This window comes from Argentina silus (assembly GCF_951799395.1).
Source record: "Argentina silus genome assembly, chromosome: X".
Classification (NCBI taxonomy): domain Eukaryota; kingdom Metazoa; phylum Chordata; class Actinopteri; order Argentiniformes; family Argentinidae; genus Argentina; species Argentina silus.
In genome coordinates this window covers 1,002,295-1,017,755 of record NC_139653.1, presented here as the reverse complement: position 1 = coordinate 1,017,755, position 15,461 = coordinate 1,002,295, and positions in this window count along the sequence as shown.

Here is a 15,461-nt window from a genome sequence, read left to right as displayed (position 1 = left end):
GGGGTGGATGCTTGGTTTTTCATCACTGAGGAACTTTTGGATTTAAAAGCGATTCACGGTCAATTACTGGACAGGACATTTTCACACAAGTGGAGCGGTGCATTAACGAAACGGAATTGCAGTGGAATAAACTTGTTGGGGCTGACAACGGATGGTGCACCTGCGATGCGCGGGGAGGTCCATGGTTTGGTCGGTTTGGTTCGATAGAAGATGGGGCACACGGGAGAAAACTTGACAGCCTACCACTTCATCATCCACCCATCTAGCCCTCTGTGGAAAGGTGTTGGGCATGGGACAGGTAATGACAGTTGTAACCAAAACGGTGAACTTTATTAGTTTACGGGCCTTGAATCACCGGCAATTCAGGGCACTTTTAGAGGAGGAACACTCTGTGCACGAGGATGTGCCATACCACATGGAGGTGCGCTGGTTGAGTCGGGGGGGAAAGTGTTGCGAAGATTTTATGATACCCGCGTTGAGATCGCTCGTTTCATGGAAAGCAAACAAAAGGTCATCCCCGTCTATAGGAGGACCAGATGCGCCATTTGCCAGTCAGTTAGTGACACAGTCACCATCCCATTCCCGACCAAAGTGTATGCTGACAAACTGAACACACTCAAAGCGGAATTGATCTTTATCTGTTCGAAAATCCATTTGCTATGGATGTTGGCACTGCCCCTGAGCACTTCAGTTGGAACTCATTGAATTGCAATTTAACAGTGCTCTGAAGACCCAGTACCAGTCAGTTGGGGCTGCTGAGTTTGCACCTCTACTCCCCGAATCAATGCCACAGATTCTCCTTCACGCTGCATCATTTCTATGTTCGGAAGCACCAACTCGTGCGAACAGATGTTCTCCGTAATGAAACTGAACAAGACATCCCACAGATCCCACCTCACAGACCAGCATCTGGTCTCAGTATTAAAAGTGGCCATAGCAAAGAACATTAAGCCTAGAATAGACAAGATCATTTCTAAGAATTGAGTGTAAGGGCGCTCAGTGGCGTAGCACACTAAGGGGCATACCATATCATGGCAAGGTCCCTCGTTCAATTCCGGCCATCGACATATCCTGCATGTCATCCCATCTCTCTCTCACGCATCCTTCCTGTCAATCTCTACTATCTCTATCCCAATAAAGCAGAAATACCCTAAAAATATATGAAAAAAAATAAAATAATTAAGTGTGTTCAGTTTGTCAGCATACCCTTTGGTCGGGAATGGGATGTTGACTATGTCACTGACTGACTGGCAAGTGGCGCATCTGGTCCTCCCATAGACACAGTTTCATTTGAAACGCCTTTACTGAGTCTCGCTGTGGGGGAACATGCAGCGTTCGGCCTGTAGAGGGAGCTACAGGACCGTGGCCAGGGTTATGTCGGCGAGGCTCCGTTGCACACCTGTTGCAAATGAAGCCTCGTTGACTAAAGGCTTAAGATGTGTGTGCCTCTGTTTGTTCAGTAGGTGGGCTGGGAACGGCGGAGCAGGAGGAAGCAGCAGAGAAGGACGACTGGAAAGTCGGAGCGTTATATTACGAGTTTTGAAATAACAAGAATTGTCTTAATAAACGGGTTATTCCCTCACCCACACACTGCGTCTGCCTCTGACCAACGAACATTGTTACACTCGCATTTCAGTGATCAGCTGCTTTCGACCCTGGAGTTTTACATTCAGGGAATTGAGGTGCTCTGTTACGTCACACATAAATGTGACGTAAAGCCGCTCAGCCACTTTTCATCCTCCAGCTGGGGATGACCTTTTGTTTGCTTTCCATGAAACGATCAATCTTATGGTAAATTTCTATGGAAAATAAAGATTCCTAATTCCACAGAGGAAAGGTTGAGGTAGAGAGGGAATAAGAATGCCGATGGCCAGAGGTTGATTTGTGAGGAGAAGTGAAGAGGTTCTTAGAGGTTACATGGGGGGAGCAAAGCTTGGAGAAAGCAGATGACCAGGGCATGAGAAAACAGGATATAGTAAATAAGAAGTGAAGGAAGATATAAATGTAACCAGTTGTGGACATTCCATGTAGACAGGACAAAGAAGCTAAGAGTGTTACGGTTCCCCCTCCCAACCAACCCTCTGGCACCACCTCGAGGCCACAGCAGTCATCACTGGAGCGTCTTCCCAGTTGACAGTGCACCTGGACCCGATCTCCCATCAACGCACCTGCAACCCATCCCCAATCTACGACCTACTTAAACCCTGCCTGATCTTCACTCCAGTGCCAGATCGTACTGTGTCTATGGTAACCTTCCCAGTAACCCGCATTACGCTTCGAGCCTTTGATATCCTCTCGTGTTCCTTGTGTTTGTTTGTGTTTCACCGCATTCTCTTGTGCCCATCCAGATACCTCGTCCTCCCTGGTTTTCCCCTCATCGACCCTTCCACGGACCTAGCTCCTTTATCTATTACTGGACCTCCCTGCCTCCCGACCATCTGCCTGTCCGACTACCCATCTGCCTGCCCGACCGCCTGCCTGTCCGACTACCCATCTACCTGCCCGACCCCCCTGCCTGTTTGACTGCCCGCTCTCCTGCCGACCCCTGGACCGAACCTCGACCACTCTCATTTGGATTATCCTTCTCTCCCCTACCCTTTTCCCTTTTATTATTAAATATGCCTTCGGGCTTCATCTACCTCCATGTGTGCCGTCGTTTGATTCCTCAGACCTTCTGTGTAACAAAGAGTAGGTTATGGAAACCAGATACACATATTCCGTAAGAAAACAGGATAAGGGAGAGAGGGAGTGAAAATGTATGAAAACTAACACTGCAGTTGGTAGGTGAAGAAAAGGTCACCAAAACCAGGCACGAGGATCACAGTAATAAAGACATGAGCTCATCACCAATGTGAAGTAACGCGAGAACTTTCTTTAGGAATGGGAGGGGAAACCAGGCCATGATTAGGTATAGGAACCAAATGATATTGGTGGATATAGCCAGGAAGTGTGAATGATTTGCATATGAGAGAGGTAACCTAGATTTGAATGCTATAAAATGGGGGATTGAAATGATAACGGGAACTCCTTTGCAAACTGGTTTGGCTTTTATTACTTGTGAATAAAAGTCTCTGAATAACCCATCAGCTCTTCTCTTTGGCATTTTATTTCAAAGTTTTTTACCTTGGAATTCCACCACAATCTGACTGACTGGCAAGTGGCGCATCTGGTCCTCCCATAGACGGGGATGACCTTTTGTTTGCTCCGTGTGGTATGGCACATCCTAGAGTTTTTCTCCTCTAAAAGTGCCCTGTGAATTGTTGGTGATTCAAGGGCCGTGAACGAATAAAGTTCACCGTTTTGGTTACAACTGTCATTACATGTCCCATGCCCAACACCTTTCCACAGAGGGCTAGATGGGTGGATGATGAAGTGGTAGGCTGTCAAGTTTTCTCCCGTGTGCCCCATCTTCTATCGAACCAAACCGACCAAACCACGGACCTTCCCGCACATCGCAGGTGAACCATCCGTTGTCAGCCCAACAAGTTTATTCCACTGCAATTCATTAATGCACCGCTCCACTTGTGTGAAAATGTCCTTTCCAGTAGTTGTTCCGTGAATCGCTTTTAAATCCAAAAGTTCCTCCGTGGTGGAAAACTGAGCATCCACCCCCCGGATGATTATGGAAAGCTGGGCAGTGTCCATCCTGTCTGTATTCTCATCTGCAGCCAACGAATACAAAACAAATTCCTTGGCTTTAGTTTTTAGCTGGATCTGTAAGTCGGAGGCTAGCTCATCCACACGACTAGCCACGGTATTTCGGGAGAGGCTGATATTCGCAAATGCCTGCTTCTTGTCGGGGCATACAACATCACATACCCTTTCAATGCAATTTTTAATAAACTCTCCCTCTGTGAACGGCTTGCATGCTCTTGCTATTTCCTCTGCGACTAAACGTTCAACTCCTGGCTGGCTCAGGAACATCTCGCTCCAGTCACACTGGATTTTAGGTTTTAGTCTATGAATAGAAACCCGCCAAGTGAGATTTGTTGACACAGGTCTTTTTGCACAGTTGTCATAGAGAACTACCAGTCGGCTAAATCTTGATTTTCGTTAAAACATGGAACAAATAAAATAATGTAATGTAATCTTGTTTTGTTTACACATTATTTATAATGCCATTCCCTATTTGGGAGCACCAGCATAGAAAAAAATGGTTTTGGACATGCTCTGCTGTACCCCCCTCCCGTTCTCTCTCTCCTGCTCTTTTGCTTGATCGTGACTGTGTGAGCGAGTCCCCTCTCCCTCCTCCTACCATTGTAACTATACCTCAACTGCTCTGCTTTGATTGTTAATCTGAAACGATCAAGTAAGCGATTGCAAAAGGCTATCTTATTATGATGAGTACAACCTTCAAAAAAAAGTATTTTACACACATCACACGTGTCCAATACAATGTATGCACGAATCAGAAAGTAATTTGAGTCAGCAGTAATTGCTGAAAAACGTCACTGGTGATATTGTCCTGTGACATCGTCACACCAGTGGGGACTTTCTAAATTCCTTCATACTGTATTCTGTAGGCTACAGCTTTAAACTGGCATATTCCACTTTGTATAAAAAAAATAAGAAAATACATTGCATCTTTATATTTTAGCATTACATCTGTGAATTTACCACACAAATTCCCTTCTATTTATATTTCTTGTCCTTTTTATATATCCTTTTGTAACAGGTTCCGTGACACAGAGGCGGAGTCGAGGTTCAGTGATCTGGGAAATCCCGTTTATTTTATACAATGTTCGTAAATCCACAACACTCGGCGACTTTCCAGTCGCCCTCCTTCCTCCTCCAACGCAGAGGCACACACATCTTAAACCATCTAGTCAACGAGGCTTCATTTGCAACAGGTGTGCAACGGAGCCTCGCCGACGTCACCCTGGCCAGGGTCCTGTAGCTCCCTCTACAGGCCGAACGCTGCATGTCCCCTCACATACCCCCACCGCCCGACACAGGCCGGGGACACGACGGCCGACAACTTACTCCCCCCCCTGCACGGGAGAGGAAGTCTGCCACGACCATCTGCGCCCCCGGTCTGTGCACGACCGAAAAGTTGAAGGGCTGCAACGCGAGATACCACCGGGTGATCCTCGCGTTCACATCCTTCATGCGGTGGAGCCACTGGAGGGGAGCATGGTCGGAGTAGAGGGTGAAAACGCGACCCAGCAGATAGTAGCGGAGGGCGCCGACTGCCCACTTGATGGCCAGGCACTCCTTCTCCACCGTGGTGTACCGGCCCTCCCTCTCCGAAAGTTTGCGGCTCAGGTACAGCACCGGCCGGTCAGCCCCCTCCACGCACTGGGTCAGCACTGCTCCCAGCCCTCTATCCGACGCGTTCGTCTGTAGGGAGAAAGGGAGGTTAAAATCAGGCGCATACAGGACCGTTTCTCCACAAAGAGCTCCCTTAAGGGCCTCGAACGACCCCTGGCACTGGCCCGACCATTGGACCGGATCCGGGGCACCCTTCCGGGTGAGGTCCATCAAGGGACTGGCCGGCTCTGAAAACCCCGGCACGAACTGCCGGTAATAGCCAGCCCCAGGAAGGCCCTCACCTCCTTCTTCGTCTTGGGCCGCGGAGAGGCACCTCCCCCCGACCCAAGTGGTAACCCAGATACCGGATCTCCCTCCGCCCGATCACGCACTTCTTCGGGTTGGCCGTCAGCCCCGCCTGCCTCAGGGACCGCAGAACAGCAGCCACACTCTGCACATGCTGCGCCCAGGTGTCACTGTGAATGACAATGTCATCCAGGTAGGCCGCAGCATAGGCAGAGTGTGGCCGCAGAATGCGTTCCATGAGGCGCTGAAAAGTGGCTGGGGCTCCGAACAACCCGAAAGGGAGCACCGTGAACTGGAATAGCCCGAGCGGAGTGGAGAATGCAGTTTTCTCCCGGGATACCGGCGAGAGTGGAATCTGCCAGTATCCCTTCGTGCAATCCAACGTCGTGAAATACTTGGCCGTGCCAAGCCGGTCCAAGAGCTCGTCAACCCGGGGCATCGGGTAGGCATCGAACTTGGAGACTGCATTAACCCGTCTATAATCCACACAGAACCGTATAGCCCCATCCGGCTTGTTGACAAGCACGATGGGGCTACACCAGTCACTGCGGGACTCCTCGACCACACCCAGCTCCAGCATGGCTTCCAATTCCCTGCACACAATGTCTCGTTTGTGTACCGGCAACCTATAGGGACACGTGCGCACCGTTAAACCCGGCTGCGTTTGTATGTGGTGGTCGATAAGCGTAGTCCGACCGGGCAGGGGAGAGAACACGTCCGCGAACTTAGCTTGCAAATCTGCAATGTCCGTGGCCTGGCTAGCAGAGAGATGGTTATCAATACCAACCGGAGTGCTAACTTTTGATTTTGGGACTTCCGGACCGAACTCATCTCTCTCTGGAATGATTGTAGCCAGAGCAACAGTGACCACGTCGTTCCATTTTTTTTAGGAGATTTACGTGATACACCTGCAAGCTATCCCCCCGGTCCGAGCGTACTACCTCGTAATCCACGTCCCCCATGCGACGTGTGACCACAAACGGCCCTTGCCACTTCGCTAGTAATTTCGTGCTGGAGGTGGGTAACAGTACGAGGACCTTATCTCCTGGTGTAAATTCTCGTAGGGTAGTTCCCCTGTCGTACAGTCGATTTTGACACTCCTGGGCTTGCAGCAAATGCTTGCGTGAGATAACCCCTAGGGCGTGGAGCTTTGTGCGCAAGTCCAGGACGTATTGAATCTCATTCTTACTGTCGCTAGACCCTTCCTCCCAATTTTCTTTAAGAAGGTCTAGGACACCCCGGGCTTACGCCTGTAGAGTAATTCAAACGGGGAAAACCCGGTGGAAGCTTGGGGGACTTCCCGTACCGCAAACAACAGGGGATCTAGCCATTTATGCCAATTCCGACTATCCTCGTGTACAAACTTCCGGATCATTGACTTCAAGGTCCGATTGAACCTCTCACAAAGGCCATCAGTGGCCGGGTGGTAGACACTGGTTCGAACCGCCTTGATGTTCAACAAGTCATACAGTTCTTTGAGGGTGCGTGACATAAAATTAGTGCCCTGATCGGTGAGAATCTCTTTCGGGATTCCCACGCGGGAAATTACTTGAAACAATGCCTGCGCTACACTCCTGGCAGAGATATTGCGCAGCGGTATTGCCTCGGGGTATCGGGTTGCGTAATCTATCAAGACCAACACAAATCGATATCCCTGTGTACACCGATCAAATGGCCCGATAATATCCATGGCTATGCGGTCGAATGGGTTCTCGACCAATGGTAAGGGCCGCAAGGGGGCCCGTGGAATGGCTGGGGGATTTACCAACTGACATTCGCGACAAGAAGCGCACCACCTACGCACCTCTGCCCGAATTCCCGGCCAATAAAATCGAGCCATTATACGGTTTAGTGTCTTATCGTACCCTAAATGGCCCGCCATGGGGTTGAAATGAGCCGCCTGGAAGACCATTTCCCAGCGGCTACGGGGAACCAACAACTGGGTTACTTCCTCCTGGCTATGTGAGTCACGACTTACTCGGTACAACCTGTCGCTGATAATCGCGAAATAGGGGTGGGTGCGTACTGTGTCCGGCCGTACCAAAGTACCATCAATCGCTATCACTTGGTCATAGGCCGATCGTAGGGTCTCGTCACGAGACTGCTCGAGGGGGAAGTCACCTAGCAGCGGATAGTTTGGCGTGGAAATCTCGGGTTGAGACCCCCCCCGCCGGCTCCGGCTCCTCGGCAGTGTCACGAGGCGCCGCCTCAGCACAGAGCACATTACACGCCTCACACCTCCCTCTCTGTCGTGCACGCACCCCGGTAGCCCTCTTTACCACTTGAGGAAACCCCTCCCAATCTACACCCAGAATAAGGGAATGCGTGAGGCGCGGGCTAACCGCCGCCTGTACACTATGCTTTTTCGCTTCAAAATGAATTTCGATAGCGACCACAGCGTATTCATGAATGTCCCCATGCACACACTTCACCAACACCCTCGATGCCTTTAATAATGCCCCCGGCCGAACCAGGCGCTCCTGGATCATGGACTGCATGCAGCCCGAATCCAAGAACGCCTGGTGCGTATCATGTTGTATCCTTACCGGAACACGATACGCCGCTCCTGGTCCGGGGGGAGGGCCCGGTATGTCGCAGATGCGGACGACCTGCCCCACCTCCCTCACTGGGCACTCCGCCTGTACATGGCCCGGCCGTCCGCATCGCCAACACACCCCCCCTGTCACTCGGGGTGCTTCTTGTGGGGCCAGGGCTCGTTCTCGACATGCCTGCCCCTGCCATCTCGTCCTCGGGGCGGGCGCCAGTCTCTCCTCCTCCGGCACCATGGCTCCTTCCGGGCGCCCGCCCCCTGGCGCGGGGCCGGGGTTGGTCACCAGGGCTCCTGCGGCGGGAGGGAGAGATGGTCCTCCACCAAGGTAACGGCGGCCGCGAGATCCTGGGGCCGGTGGTACTGGACCCAGGCGGCGGTCCGGGCCGGGAGCCCCGTGAGGAATTGCTTCAACACCACCCGGTCCCCGACCTCCTCCGCCGAGCTGTTCCCTGGGTCCAGCCACCGCCGCGCGCTGTCCCGCAGCCGCTGGGCGTAGGCAAAGGGCCGGCTCCCCTCCTCCATCGTCAGGGCCCGGAACCGGCGACGGTGTTCCTCCGGCGTGAGGCCTAGGTGGTCTCGAATTGCCCGGGCCAGGGACGGGTAGTCCCATTGGGCGGCCGCTGGCAGGCTGTGGGCAGCGAGCTGCGCCTTACCTGACAAGAGGGGCAGCAGATGGTGTGCCCACGCGCCGTCCGGCCACCCCGAGATCCTCTCCGTCCCCTCGAACACCGCCAGGAACGCCTCCGGGTCGTCCAGGTCCCCCATTTTCTGGAGGTGGACCTTGGGCCGACCCGGGCGCCGGCCCCGTCTTGATGGCGCCGACGAGCTCCAGGAGGAGGATACGGTCAGCCCTCAGCCCTTGCCGTCACCATCTCCGTCACCGCGGTCTGGTGCTCCTGCTGGAGGTGGGCCTGCTGCTCCAGTATAAGGGCCATCCTTCCGATAGCCGCGCTTAACGCCTCCATTCCCTTTTTCTCCGCCTTCGCTGTGCCCCATGTTGGGCGCCACTGTAACAGGTTCCGTGACACAGAGGCGGAGTCGAGGTTCAGTGATCTGGGAAATCCCGTTTATTTTATACAATGTTCGTAAATCCACAACACTCTGCGACTTTCCAGTCGCCCTCCTTCCTCCTCCAACGCAGAGGCACACACATCTTAAACCATCTAGTCAACGAGGCTTCATTTGCAACAGGTGTGCAACGGAGCCTCACCGACGTCACCCTGGCCACGGTCCTGTAGCTCCCTCTACAGGCCGAACGCTGCATGTCCCCCCACACCTTTTAACCTTTTTAATGCCTCTTCCTACATTTTGCAAATAGCCCATGAAGAACAACAAAACCATCTTTATGTGTACACCTACACATTTGACCATAAACCTCTATGAACTCATGAAAAATTACAAACGTCTATGAAACTTGCAGTTCCATATTAGTTATAAAACATCTTGTTCTCTAAACCTTGAATTACATTCACTTTGTCACATTGCATTCTACTCCCTTACAGTACCTAACTTTTCCGCTTACACACACGCTACATTTCTGTCACTCTGCTACCAACGGAGAGAGCCACAGCCCTTTCACGTGCTAGCCAAATGCTACTGGTGGCAAAACCCTCTGATCTATAACTTTTGCAATAAACTTGAACTATAACATTTCTTTCACTTACTTTCTACACAAATATTTTCCTTATCACTACAGTAACATATTCACTTGTAAATTTACTTTTACAAAGTTACACACCTAAAATGGGGAAGATATGAAAAGAGTTAAGTCACAGGATACGGAGCAGCTTCCATCAATTGTCAAGTGTAATGAATGAAGCACAATGTGCAGGAAAACCTTGCAAGACCAGTGCAATTGATCATTCATTTCTCTATTAGACCCAGATAGCTGATAGCAGATTGCTTCTTATTACACCTGAATGACACAATGTAAAGCTATGGCAGCATATTATTTCAAATCAACATTTTATATAAAAACCACATTACAGCCTACACAAATTGTCAATAATCCTGGACATGCGTCTGTTTTGCACCGGCTGAAAATAAAGCCCATTGTGTCTGAAAAGCACAAAGAAGCAATAAAAACTGAATCAGTTTCCAAAGCAAATACGAGGCTTGAAACATAATGAAAACAGCTCGAGTGATGTTTCACATGGGTTTGCATGTAGTACTTTGTTTTATTTGTGTTAATACATAGCCAAGTTATTGGAAGTGATTGTGAGTCTAATTCTGTTTGTCAGAGGCTGAAAAGCAATACAAATACAAACAATACAAACTCAATCAGATCCCAAAGCACATCATGAAACATTTTGAAAACAGAGTGATGTTTTACATTAGTTTGCATGTAGTATTATTGCGAAAGATTCTTACTACCATTCCAAAATTCAATCTCTGCCTCTGACCCAAGGAAACTGTTCTCTTCCCCCTCCTCCCTTCTCCCTGTCTGCAGATGACTTTGTCACCTACTTTGAAAAGAAGGTTGATGACATTTGCAGCTCCTTCTCTCTACCTCTCGCCAACACTGCTACCACTCCTCCCAAACCCACTGTGCTACACTCTGTCTCTGGTTTATCAGCTCTTTCCCCCCTCTCCCCTGATGATATTTTAAAACTGGTCACATCCAAGCAGGCAACCACCTGCCCTCTTAATCCTATTCCCTGCCCCTTTCTCCAATCCATTTCCAAAGATCCCCTTCCATTCCTTACCACTATAATCAATTCCTCTCTGTCCACAGGATCTGTCCCAGCTGCCTTTAAGATAGGCAGGTTCAAGCCTCTTCTCAAGAAACCAACTCTTGACCCATCTGCTGTCCATAACTACAGACCTGCCTTCTCCAAGACTTCTCCATTACAGTAGAGAACTCCACTGTGACCTCCTCCCAAGACAGCCAAGAATCTTAGGATGATCCTTGACAACCACTTATCCTATGCAGCGAACATCACAGCGACAGCACGCTCCTGTAGAATCCAGAATGCTGCTGCCCATCTGGTGTTCAATCTCCCCAAATTCTCCCATGTCACCCCCCTCCTTTGCACCCTTCATTGTCTCCCGGTAGCAGCTCGCATCAGAATCAGTTTCTCTACTGTAAATAAAACTTTTTTCTAGCATTGTGACTGCCAATGGCCCCTGGTCCTAGCATAGATTGTTTTTCTTATAATGACTGATATATAGTTGATTCACTTACTTTAAACAACTGTACTTGTTGTAAGTCGCTTTGAATAAAGGTGTCTGCTAAATGTCTAAAATGTAAATGTAAAATGTAGTACTACTTGTACTATGTAGCTCTGAATGCAGCTGACAGAGGCTGGCATGGACTTTAAAGGAGATAGACAGTGGCTTGGCTCTGAACGTGGCTAACATATGCTGGACTGAACATTGAAAGTAGACTGGACATTGAAGGAGGTAGACAGTGGCTTGGCTCTGCATGCAGCTGACAGGGACTGGAATGGACATTTCTAGGAGGCAGACAGTAGCTGGCCTCTGAAGGTGGATGACTGCACTGGACTTTGAGACAAGACCAGACTTTTCTAGGATGCAGACATTGGCTGGTCCAAAGACCCATTTGTTGGGCCAAAGATCCATTGGCTGGACCTAAGACTCAGCCACTGTCTGCCTGCTAGATCAGTCCAGTCCGATCTCTGTCAGCCACCTTCAGAGCCCAGCGACAGACTGACTCCTTCAAAGTCCAGTGCAGTCTCTGTCAACTGCCTTCAATACCCAGCAACTGTTTGCACTGTCTGCCTCCTTGAAATGTAGTTCAGTCCAGTCCAGCCTCTGTCAGCTGGATTTAGAGCCCTGCCAATGTTTGCCTCCTTCAAAAGTCTGGTCTCAAAGTCCAATCCAGCTTCTGTCAGCACCCTTTATAGCCGATCCACTGTCTGTCTCCTAGAAAAGTCCAATACAGTCTTTGTCAGACACCATCAGACACCAACTACTGTCTGCCTCCTTCAAAGTCCAGTCTTGTCTGTCAACTGCCTTCAATACCCAGCCACTGTCTGCCTCCTTGAAATATAGTTCAGTCCAGTCCAGCATCTGTCAGCTGTGTTCAGACCCCTGGCAATGTCTACCTCCTTTAAAGTCCATTCCAGCCTCTGTCAGCCATCTTTAGAGCCCAGCCACTGTCTGATTCCTAGAAAAGTCCAGCCCAGTTTCTGTCAGCTGCCTTTAAATCCAAGCCACTGTCTGCACCTGTCTGCCTACTTCAATGTTAGTTCAGTTCAGTCCTGTCTCTGTCAGCCATCTTCAGAAGCCAGCCACTGTCTGCCTCTTTCAAAGTCCAGTCTAGTCTGTCAACTGCCTTCAATGCCAGGCCACTGTCTGCACTGTCTGCCCCCTTGAAGTTCAGTCCAGTCCAGCATCTGTCAGCTGCATTCAGAGTCCATTCACTGTCTAACTCCTAGAAATGTCCAGCCCAGTCTCTCTCAGCTGGCTTCAAAGCCTCCTCCAGCCTCCTTCAAAGTTGGTTCAGTCCAGCTGCAATCAGAATCCTTCATAGTCTCATTCCTCAATGCCAGCCTCTGTCAGCTGCCTTCAAAGCCCAGAAACTGTCTGCACTGTCTGCCTCCTTCAAGGTGAGTTCAGTCCAGTCCAGTCTCTATCAGCTGCATTTAGAGCCCAGCCACTGGCGTCCTCCTTCAAAGTTATGTCAGTCAAATCCAGCCTCTATGAGCTGCATTCAGAGCCCTTAAAAGCTTGAAACATAATGAAAACAGCTTAGAGTGAAGTTTCACATGAGTTTTCATATAGGTTTACTTGTTTTATTGCAAGTTGATTCCATTTTATTGCTTTCTTTATGTTTCACACAATAAGGCAATCCCAAATGTATGTGTCTCAAATCTCTCACAATCTCTTCCAGTAGCGTGGCAATGTATTAAAACAAGTAGTAATACATGCAAACTCATGGAAAACATCACTCTAACCTGTTTTTATTATGTTTCAAGCCTCATATGCAAAACATTCTGCACCCCCTCCAATTGTAGCACACACAAAAGGCCTAGCAAAAAACAATCCAATAAGTCTATAGCCGAATATATCCCATTCTCCTAGGCTGAAATATCATCAAAGATCATTATCCCTGAGAGCCATATAGAACCAAACAACACATCTAAGCTGTTTTTTGTTTCAAGCCTCATATTAACTTTTGAAACTGATTCCGGTTTTAGTTCACTTTCAACAACTTAACCAACCAATCTATCTTAACCAACCAATCTATCTATCTATCTATCTATCTATCTATCTATCTATCTATCTATCTATCTATCTATCTATCTATCTATCCTCTCATCTGTCTGGCTATCTTTACCTATCTATCCATTCATGCATCCCATCATTCATCCAACCAACCAACAACTCTATCTGTCTATAGTCCATCTTTTAACTACCAAAATCAGACTTTACAAGCTCACAAAGTTTCTTCAAGATCTTATTTTTCTAGTTAAATAAGCAAGGTTTCAATAGCAGCTCAAATCAAAAGCATGAACAGGTTGGAACATAAGATCTCCACTGAGCATGTCCTCAGAATATCAGCTCCTGTCATCAAATAAGCGCTACAGAAAACCCCTATGCAAATGTACCGATCCATTATTCATTTATTATTAATTACTAATAATTTCACTTTATCAAACTTCTGAATCAGGGTGGCAGCAGAGGAAATGGTCTAGTCCAGACACTACAACATGCACTTTATCACTTTATTGTACACTACAACACTACATCGTATTGAATAGATAGATAGATAGATAGATAGATAGATAGATAGATAGATAGATAGATAGATAGATACGTACTTTATTGATCAACAATAACAAAATAAAATGACTAGAATAAAATGACTAGAATGAAATGAAATGAATAATAAAAAAAAATAGACATCGGAAACATTATATACAGTAAGAACAGTCCAGTGTGATTTAACATCCCCCAGCCTGACTCTGATCACCCGGATTAAGCCAGCCAGAGGAGTTGTACAGTCTTATTGCGGCAGGCAGAAAAGATCTCCTATAGCACTCCTTAGTGCAACGTGGTTGTAGTAATCTGTTGCTAAAGGAGCTTCTCTGTCATGTAGGGGATGGGAGGAATTGTCTATGATGGCCAGGAGTTTGGTCTTCATCCTCCTATTGGCCACCTCCTCCACAATGTCCAGGGTGACACTGAGGACAGAATCAGCTTTCCTAATAAGCTTGTTCAGCCTCTTGGTGTTACCTTCCTTGATGCTGCGCCCCCAGCATACCAACGTGTACAGCACTGCGCTGGCCACCACTGACTGGTAGAACATGTTCAGCAGCAAAATGTTGGTTTTATGTATATTTCTAGTTTGTTATATGTCCTGACATGAGTTGTAATGATGATGTAAACAAATTTCTGACAATAAAATCTTATCTTAGCCAAATGGTGGCCCACTACATAGGGTATGTGCTTACCAGCAGGTGGAAAACCTATGTTAATTAAAAGTGTCCTAAAAGTTCCTTGAATTCATAGCATGTGTTTTTGTCATTAATTCATTAAATTTACCTGAAATGATAGTAGGCTATATCTTACAGTACCAAGATTTTAAGAAAACAACAAATATTCTCTTAAAATGGACACATATTCTCCATGACAATTACAAGCTCACAATTGCATTATTATGTTTGTCACTTTTAATGTTTTCCACTGTAATTTTGTTGTCAGATCTAGTTCCAGTTCCTATACCTAACAATATTCATATTCAATATGAATAACAGTATTCATAAAATGTGTGCATATCCTAAGGAGAATTTTTCATATAATTATTTGAGTAAACATCTAGTATCATCAACTCAGTATCACCAATACAGGAATGTGGCGGATGCAATGTAATTTATCCGACGTGTTATTACATTTACACGCACACCTGGTAGGGACCCCACATAGATGATGTCAACAGAGGACTGGCGACCGAGCTTCAAGAGGAACCACATCCTTGGAGAATTACGGAATGGAAGATACATTATTTGTACTTATAAAATACAGGAATCTGATATCAATGAGTACTGACAGGACACATGATGACGGTGCCCTCAGACCCAGGAGAGCAAACCCACTTTACTGCTCCACTGTCTGCACGCACGCACGCACGCACGCACGCACGCACACACACACACACACACACACACAAACAGCGTACATTTTCACAGAAAAATTGCGGAGATCAATTGTGGTAAACACAGAAATTCTGCTCCTCTAAAAGTCTTGTACGCGGTCAGAAGGGTGTGCTTCTGCAAAATGTTCTTAAAGATGTCCAAAGATGCCAAGGTAGATTTTCTAAGAAAAAATATGCATTTTTGGTGAAGGTATACTCGCTTGAAATGTAAATATTGCATATAAGCAACATCGG